A 9,372-nucleotide genomic window follows, 5' to 3' on the forward strand; every position below is an offset into this window, starting at 1 on the left:
TAAGATCATGCCTGATCTTCTTGTGTTTCGATTTCCACATTCCCATCTATTCCCGCTAACCTTTGATTCACTTGCCTAACAAGAATTTATCTACTTCTGCCTTAAAATTATTCAATGACCCCACCTCCACACCTTCTGAGGCAGAGAATTCCAAAGTTGCACAACCCTCTGAGAGAAAATAAATTCTCCTCATCTCTGTCCTAAAAGGGCAGCCCCTAATTTTAAAACAGTGTCCCCTAGTTCTGGATTCACCCACAAGAGGAAACATCCTTTCCATGTCCACCTTGTCAAGGCCGTTCAGGATCTTGTAAACTTCAATCAAATCACCCCTCACTCTTCTAAACTCCAGGGGAAACAAGCCCAGTCTGTCCAACCTTTCCTCATAAGACAGCCCACTCATTCCAGGTATCAATCTAGTAAACCTCCTGTGAGCTGCCTCCAACGCATTTACATCCTTCCTTAGATAAGGAGACCAAAACTGCACACACTGTATGAGCTGTGGTCTCACCAATGCCCTGTATAAGCATAGCATCCTTATTTTTAATTTCAATCCCTCTCGTATAAAGGATAGTATTCCATTAGTCTTCTTAATTACTTGCTTTGCCTGCATACTAACTTTTTGTGACTCATGCACTAGAACACCTAGATCCCTCTGAACCTCAGAATTATGCAGCCGTTCTCTATTTAAGTAATACTCTGCTTTTTTATTCTTCCTGCCAAAGTGAACAACTTCACATTTTCCTACATTAAACTCCATTTGCCAGATCTTTGCCCAATCACTCGACTTATCTATATCTACCTACAACCTCCTCATGTCCTCTTCACAACATACTTTCCTCCCTATCTTTGTGTCATCTGCAAATTTAGCTACCATGTCTTCACTCCCCTCATCTAAGTCATTGATATAAATCGTAAAAAGTTGAGGCCCCAGTGCTGACTCCTGTGGGACTCCACTCGTCACATCCTGCCAATCAGAAAAAGACCCATTTATGCGTACTCTCTGCTTTCTGTTAGAAGGCCAATCTTCTATCCATGCTAATATGTTACCCCCTACACCATGAGCTTTTATTTTCCATAATAATCTTTGATCTGGCACCTTATCAAATGCCTTCTATAAACCCAAGTACAGTACATCTAGAGGCTCCCCTTTATCCACTGTGCATGATACTCCTTCAAAAAAATTCCAATGAATTGGTTAAACATGATTTTCCTTTCACAAATCCAACTGACTCTTCCCAATTGCCTTCAGCTCTTCTAAGTGCCCAGCTATAACCTGCTTAATGATCGATTCTAATAACTTCCCCATGACAGATGTCAAGCTAACTGGCCTGTAGCTTCCTGTTTTCAGCCTCCCTCCCTTCTTGAATAGAAAGGTTATATTTGCTACTTTCCAATCTGATGGAACATTTCCAGAATCTAGCGAATTTTGGAAAAATAACACCAGCTCATCGACTATCTCATTCGCCCCTCTTTTAAGACTCTACGATGTAGTCCATCGGGACCCGGAGACTTGCCAGCCCACAGCTCCATCAATTTGCTCAGTACTGTTTCCCTAGTGATTTCAATTTCACCAAGTTCCTCCCTCCCATTCACCCCCGATTTACAGCTATTACTGGAATATTTTTTGTATCCACTATAGTGAACACAGAACCAAAATATTTATTCACTTCTTCCACTTCATTATCTACTAGTAACTCCCCACTGTCATTCTCTAGAGGACCAGCACTCACTTTACTTACTCTTTTCCTTTTTACATACATGTAGAACTCTTGCTATCCATTTCTACAGAAACTCTGCTTCTCTCAGATCCCACCAGACTGGCTGATTTTTTCCAGCATTTTCTGTTTTTATTCCAGATTTCAGCATCCGCAGTATGTTACCTTGTTCAAAGAGTTGGGATTCAATGGAGGGGGTGTGTGAGAGAGAGAGAGAGAGAGAGAGGCAACGAGAGACAGAGAGACCAAGAGAGAAAGAATTGAGAAAGATGCTACTTGAGATTGTGCCAAGTGATTTATAAAAAAGAAAATAATGAAATGTTACTTTCATGGTTCATGGAACTAATCGGAATTTAAATATGTTGTATGTCCTCGTACACCAGTCGCTGAAGGTAAGCATGCAGGTGCAGCAGGCGGTAAAGAAGGTATGTTGGCCTTCATAGTGAGAGGATTTGAGTACAGGAACAGGGATGCCTTGCTGCAATTATGCAGGGCATTGGTGAGACCACACCTGGAATATTGTGTGCAGTTTTGGTCTCCTTATTTGAGGAAGGATGTTCTTGCTATAGAGGGAGTGCAGCAAAGGTTTACCAGACTGGTTCCTGGGATGTGGGACTGACATATGAGGAGAGATTGATTCAGTTAGGATTATATTCGCTGGAGTTCAGAAGAATGAGGGGGGATCTCATAGAAACCTATAAAATTCTAACAGGACTAGACAGGGTAGATGCAGGAAGGATGCTCCCGATGGTGGGGGAGTCCAGAACCAGGGGTCACAGTCTGAGGATATGGGGTAGACATTTAGGACTGAGATGAGGAGAAATTTCTTCACCCAGAGAGTGGTGAGTCTGTAGAATTCGTTATCACAGAAAGTAGTTGAGGCAAAAACATTGTATGTTTTCAAGAAGAAGTTAGACATAGTTCTTCGGGCAAAAGGGATCAAAGGATGTGGGGAGAAAGCGAGGGTAGGCTATTGAGTTGGATTATCAGCCATGATCATAATGACTGGCAAAGCAGGCTCAAAGGGCCGAATGGCCTACTCCTACTTCTATTTTCTATGTTTCTATGTTAATACGTCTTTAAGGAATATCAGCATGACATCACAGGAAGGGAATGTGATCCAGTCAGTGTTTCACTTTTGCTTTGAGTAGAGCACATGCTCACAGCTCTGATGTCTTCAAGCTTTATACCCACGTATAACTGTTCTCATGTGTCTAGCCCTAATCAATGAGCCTACAGTGTGTTTACCCAAGTGCTTAAGAATGATTGGTGTTGTGTCTTTTGCAGTAAATAAGCCAAGGTGTTATATCATCAGAGCAATGAGACAAGATGCATAGCTCAAAAACAAAAGAAAACAAGGACATTATTTTTAAAACCTTACAGCCTTTCACCATTTTGTTGCCCAAACATAACAACATTAAACGACATCTATCCCCGGCCTTTTGCATTGTGTACCTGAAAAGCACAGGGTATCTTCTAGTGCTGGATAGTTTAGTTGCTTTTGTGGGTAGCCTGAGGTTATTGCTGGTACAACAATTTGTACAATGTTTCAGGTACCCCAGCAGTAACATGTCACATTCATGTAATAGGAACATAAGAACATTGTGCACAGGAGTGGGCTCCACAAGCCTGTTCAACCATTCTATCAGATCCAAGGCTGACCTGAACCTCAAACACATTTACTCATCTCAGCTTCACATTTCTTGATGCCATTAGCTAACTCAAGTCTATCAATCTCTGTCCTAAAAGCTCCAGTTACCGCAGCAACACATCATATTGGGAGAGAAAATCTCAGATTCCTACCACCCTTTGTGTGACGAAGTGCTTGCAAGTTTTCTTGCTAAGCAGCTATTTTAGATCATCAGGGTTAATTGTTTCTCTGTATCTACCCCATGAATTTCTTTTAGCATTTTCAACGCAACAGTCAGATTGCCCCTCAAAATACTGGAAAAATTCCTTGCCTGGTGTCTGCTGAAAGCCAAAACAAAAACAGAATTACCTGGAAAAACTCAGCAGGTCTGGCAGCATCGGCGGAGAAGAAAAGAGTTGACCTTTCGAGTCCTCATGACCCTTCGACAGAACTTGAGTTCGAGTCCAAGAAAGAGTTGAAATATAAGCTGGTTTAAGGTGTGTGTGTGGGGGGCGGAGAGATAGAGAGAGAGAGAGGTGGAGGGGGGGTTGTGGTTGTAGGGACAAACGAGCAGTGATAGAAGCAGATCATTGAAAGATGTCAACGACAATAGTACAATAGAACACATAGGTGTTAAAGTTAAAGTTGGTGATATTATCTAAACGAATGTGCTAATTAAGAATGGATGGTAGGGCACTCAAGGTATAGCTCTAGTGGGGTTTTTTTTTTAATAATGGACATAGGTGGGAAAAGGAAAATCTTTATAATTTATTGGAAAAAAAAGGAAGGGGGAAACAGAAAGGGGGTGGGGATGGGGGAGGGAGCTCATGATCTAAAGTTGTTGAATTCAATATTCAGTATGGAAGGCTGTAAAGTCCCTAGTCGGAAGATGAGGTGTTGTTCCTCCAGTTTGCGTTGGGCTTCACTGGAACAATGCAGCAAGCCAAGGACAGACATGTGGGCAAGAGAGCAGGGTGGAGTGTTAAAATGGCAAGCGACAGGGAGGTTTGGGTCATTCTTGCGGACAGACCACAGGTGTTCTGCAAAGCGGTCGCCCAGTTTACGTTTGGTCTCTCCAATGTAGAGGAGACCACATTGGGAGCAACGAATGCAGTAGACTAAGTTGGGGGAAATGCAAGCGAAATGCTGCTTCACTTGAAAGGAGTGTTTGGGTCCTTGGACGGTGAGGAGAGAAGAAGTGAAGGGGCAGGTGTTGCATCTTTTGTGTGGGCATGGGGTGGTGCCATAGGAGGGGGGTTGAGGAGTAGGGGGTGATGCAGGAGTGGACCAGGGTGTCCCGGAGGGAGCGATCCCTACGGAATGCCGCTAAGGGGGGTGAAGGGAAGATGTGTTTGGTGGTGGCATCATGCTGGAGTTGGCGGAAATGGCAGAGGATGATCCTTTGAATGCGGAGGCTGGTGGGGTGATAAGTGAGGACAAGGGGGACCCTATCATGTTTCTGGGAGGGAGGAGAAGGCGTGAGGGTGGATGCGCGGGAGATGGGCCGGACACGGTTGAGGGCCCTGTCAACGACCGTGGGTGGAAAACCTCGGTTAAGGAAGAAGGAGGACATGTCAGAGGAACTGTTTTTGAAGGTAGCATCTTCGGAACAGATGCGACGGAGGCGAAGGAACTGAGAGAATGGGATGGAGTCCTTACAGGAGGCGGGGTGTGAGGAGCTGTAGTCGAGATAGCTGTGGGAGTCGGTGGGTTTGTAATGGATATTGGTGGACAGTCTATCACCAGAGATTGAGACAGAGAGGTCACCGACTCCCACAGCTACCTCGACTACAGCTCCTCACACCCTGCCTCCTGTAAGGACTCCATCCCATTCTCTCAGTTCCTTCGCCTCCGTCGCATCTGTTCCGATGATGCTACATTCAAAAACAGTTCCTCTGACATGTCCTCCTTCTTCCTTAACCGAGATTTTCCACCCACGGTCGTTGACAGGGCCCTCGACCCTGTCCGGCCCATCTCCCGCGCATCCACCCTCACGCCTTCTCCTCCCTCCCAGAAACATGATAGGGTCCCCCTTGTCCTCACTTATCACCCCACCAGCCTCCGCATTCAGAGGATCATCCTCCGCCATTTCCGGCAACTCCAGCATGATGCCACTACCAAACACATCTTCCCTTCACCCCCCTTATCGGCATTCCGTAGGGATCGCTCCCTCCGGGACACCCTGGTCCAATCCTCCATCACCCCCTACTCCTCAACCCCCTCCTATGGCACCACCCCATGCCCACGCAAAAGATGCAACACCTGCCCCTTCACTTCCTCTCTCCTCAATGTCCAAGGACCCAAACACTCCTTTCAAGTGAAGCAGCATTTCACTTGCATTTCCCCCAACTTAGTCTACTGCATTCGTTGCTCCCAATGTGGTCTCCTCTACATTGGAGAGACCAAACGTAAACTGGGCGACCGCTTTGCAGAACACCTGCGGTCTGTCCGCAAGAATGACCCAAACCTCCCTGTCGCTTGCCATTTTAACACTCCACCCTGCTCTCTTGCCCACATGTCTGTCCTTGGCTTGCTGCATTGTTCCAGTGAAGCCCAACGCAAACTGAAGGAACAACACCTCATCTTCCGACTAGGGACTTTACAGCCTTCCAGACTGAATATTGAATTCAACAACTTTAGGTCGTGAGCTCCCTCCCCCATCTCCACCCCCTTTCTGTTTCCCCCTTCCTTTTTTTTCCAATAAATTATAAAGATTTTCCTTTTCCCACCTATGTCCATTATTAAAAAAAAAAACCCCACTAGAGCTATACCTTGAGTGCCCTACCATCCATTCTTAATTAGCACATTCGTTTAGATAATATCACCAACTTTAACTTTAACACCTATGTGTTCTATTGTACTATTGTCGTTGACATCTTTTGATGATCTGCTTCTATCACTGCTTGTTTGTCCCTACAACCACACCCCCCCCTCCACCTCTCTCTCTCTCTATCTCTCCGCCCCCCACACTCACACCTTAAACCAGCTTATATTTCAACTCTTTCTTGGACTCGAACTCAGGTTCTGTCGAAGGGTCATGAGGACTCGAAACGTCAACTCTTTTCTTCTCCGCCGATGCTGCCAGACCTGCTGAGTTTTTCAAGGTAATTCTGTTTTTGTTTTGGATTTCCAGCATCCGCAGTTGTTTTGTTTTTATCTCTGCTGAAAGCCTGTGGGTCATTGTTGTCTTAATGGAGATTAGTTTGGGAATTAGTTAAAAGTTATGATAGCAGTAATTTGTAGCTATGTGTATATATCTAACTTGTGTTAATTAATAAATGTCTCAAGTAGTTTGATATAACAACCTCACTAGTAATTATGGTTTTATGCCTGAATTCAGAGTTGCATCTCAAACATACCAAATGAAAATATAGGTTATGACTGTTGGTTAAAGTTTCCCTCTGGGATTTTTAAATAAATCAGCTTTACTAACTGCTGTGTGATAACAAACCTCCACAACTCTCTGGGGTAGAGAATTCCAGACATTCTGTGCCCTCTGAGAGAAGAAATCCCTTCACATCTTAGTTTTAAATGAGCATCCCCTTATTCTGTAACTATGTCCCCGAGTTCAAGATTCCCCTATTGTGAATCCATCGATGGGATTCACGGTCGTTGGGGATAAAATGTCCAAAATCGGTTTCTTAATGTTGGGAAATGAGATTGGGATTTTCCTCTCCTGACTTCCATGGCAGGTTGATGGTTGGTTGACTTTCCCGTTGAAGTTCAATGGGAAGCCATTTTGCAGCTCATGCAAGCTCAATAAAACCCAACAGACTGGAATTGTGCACCCCATCAAATCATCCACCCCACCAGTGGAAACTTACATTGTTCAGTTACCCGGCTTCACAAACATGGAGCGCACCCGGTGAGGGACTCTCAAGACTTACCGGCCAGTCAACACTACCTCCATCACTGGAGAGGACGGCTGGAGTTGGTGCACATGGGAGACACAAAGTGGAGGGGGTTGGGGTAAGACACGAAGGGGAGATGATTGGAAGGCATGAAGGGGGGTTCGGGTGGAGTGAGGGGAGAGGGGTTTGGGGCAGAGTGTTTCAGAGGGAGGGGTCAGTGGATTCAACTTTGGAATCCTGGGGAGAGAGCTAAGGCTGATGGTGGTAGGCTGAACAGTCACTGTGAGATGGGGAATGGGATGCAGTAGGGTGGTAGGGTCAGGTTTAGTGTGTGGCGGGTGCAGCTTTCATCTGGAGGGTCATTGAGGGGGGCAAGAATGGTGGCGGGGTTACAGGAGTGGGTAGGATCGGGGTGGGCATGGTGACTGGTATGGGCTCAGGGGGAGGGAAGGAATGTCCAGGTTGACCATGATAGGGTCCAGGGTGATAAGGGTAGGTTCAAGGGTTACCGAGGGAAGATTGAAGATGACACAGTGGGGGATGGTGTGGGGCTGATGGTGATGGGGGTAAGTTAGAGGAGGGTAAAAGGTGGTGGAAACAATCACAAACATTACAAGGAACATCCTGAGGCGCAGGCAGCTCAGTAGCAAGGCAACCCCTCGATGTCCAACTGCAAACATTGAGATGAGAGGAGGGTCTTCCCGAGTGGGTGGAGCTGAGGGTCAGCACCATTAGACAATTAAAGGGAAACCCTAATAATCATGTAGAGACTGTATGAGAGCTTTGCACTTTGCAAATCCTCACTGTCTGTTGCAACTCATACGGCAGCAGGTCTGGATCAGAAGGTTCCTAATATGAGATCCAGTCAGAGTTAAGGAAGAAGGGAGGGACAGAAGTAAATGCCTACAGGGGGTATGCAGGTGAATGGCAGCCAACTCGTGACTACAAACCTCCATCCTCCCTGGGGAATGGGCCTGCCTGACAAGGGCTCACATGATTTGTGCTTCTATTATGACAAGGCAAAGGCCTCTCTATAGAGTCTATTGAGTCTCAAGGGCAGTGGAGGCAAGCAGAACAGTGTGATTGGGAGACATCTCGCACATGGCTCTCAGCACCCTTGTCAAAGAGCGATGTCTCTGTGTTCGGGGAGGAAGACCCGTGTGTTAGGGGAGGAAGACCCATTCTTGGTCCCCCAGGATGTCCTTCACTTGGAAGGGGTGGGCTGTGTGCGACCATTACAACAAACAGCAGCAAAAGTGAATCCAGGAGACTTCCAATCGGTGTGAGCCAACAAGTGCCAAAACTACATACAATGATTGTACACCCATGCCACCAGTGGTCATTCAGAACTTCTTAATTTTTCTAACTCTACCACTTTGTCTAGGTGTGTTCCTGCCATCCACAGCAGCCTGCTGACTACTATACCCTCTTGTCTGTGTTGACTTTGGTGGGCATCCTCTGGAGTTCTGAGGTCTAAAGGGCGTTGGCCTATTTTGGATCTGCTGCTCAAGGGCAGGTGCACCCTGTGTGGCCTGAGCAGCTGGAGCTGAGGGGGCTCACAAGGAGAGGGATTGGGAATGCCTGGACACCGTTGGAGTATCCTGGGTGGATGCCCCTGAGTGTCCACCTGACATTCCAGCTCCCTTTGGATGCCCAAAGGCCCCTCCCTGTCTCTGTGAGAAGAAGGAGCACCTGGAGGGTGGTAGCCTCTTGCCTAGCCGCTGCTGAACCACATCCATGGCTATAGTGATGGACTGCAGGACCGAGCACATGTCCAGCAAAAACTGTGCATTCTGCTTGACCGGGACCTCAATGGCATCCACCATCCTCCCCATGGAGACTTCCATACGCTCACATATCAGGGTCATGACAACAGAGAGCACACAGATGGATTGCTCCATCTCTCGTGCCACTCAGTTGAGGGCCTCTGACAACTCTGACTGAAGTTCCCCTGCACCTCTTTGATACTCTAGCATCTTTTCCATGACCATTTCCAGAGGCTCATGATCTGACTCTGAGGAAGCAGGGGCCTCTTCTCCATCAGTCCTCTGAGTGCCAGAGGGCTCGGACGCTGTGGACAGGTGTCAGTGAGGTGACCACCAGAGTGTGACCCTAAACCGAAACTAGATATATGACCCCCTGAGGTGTGTGTTTCTGGGCTGGTGGAGGGTGCAGG

The sequence above is a fragment of the Carcharodon carcharias genome, chromosome 8 (assembly GCF_017639515.1).
Source record: "Carcharodon carcharias isolate sCarCar2 chromosome 8, sCarCar2.pri, whole genome shotgun sequence".
Classification (NCBI taxonomy): domain Eukaryota; kingdom Metazoa; phylum Chordata; class Chondrichthyes; order Lamniformes; family Lamnidae; genus Carcharodon; species Carcharodon carcharias.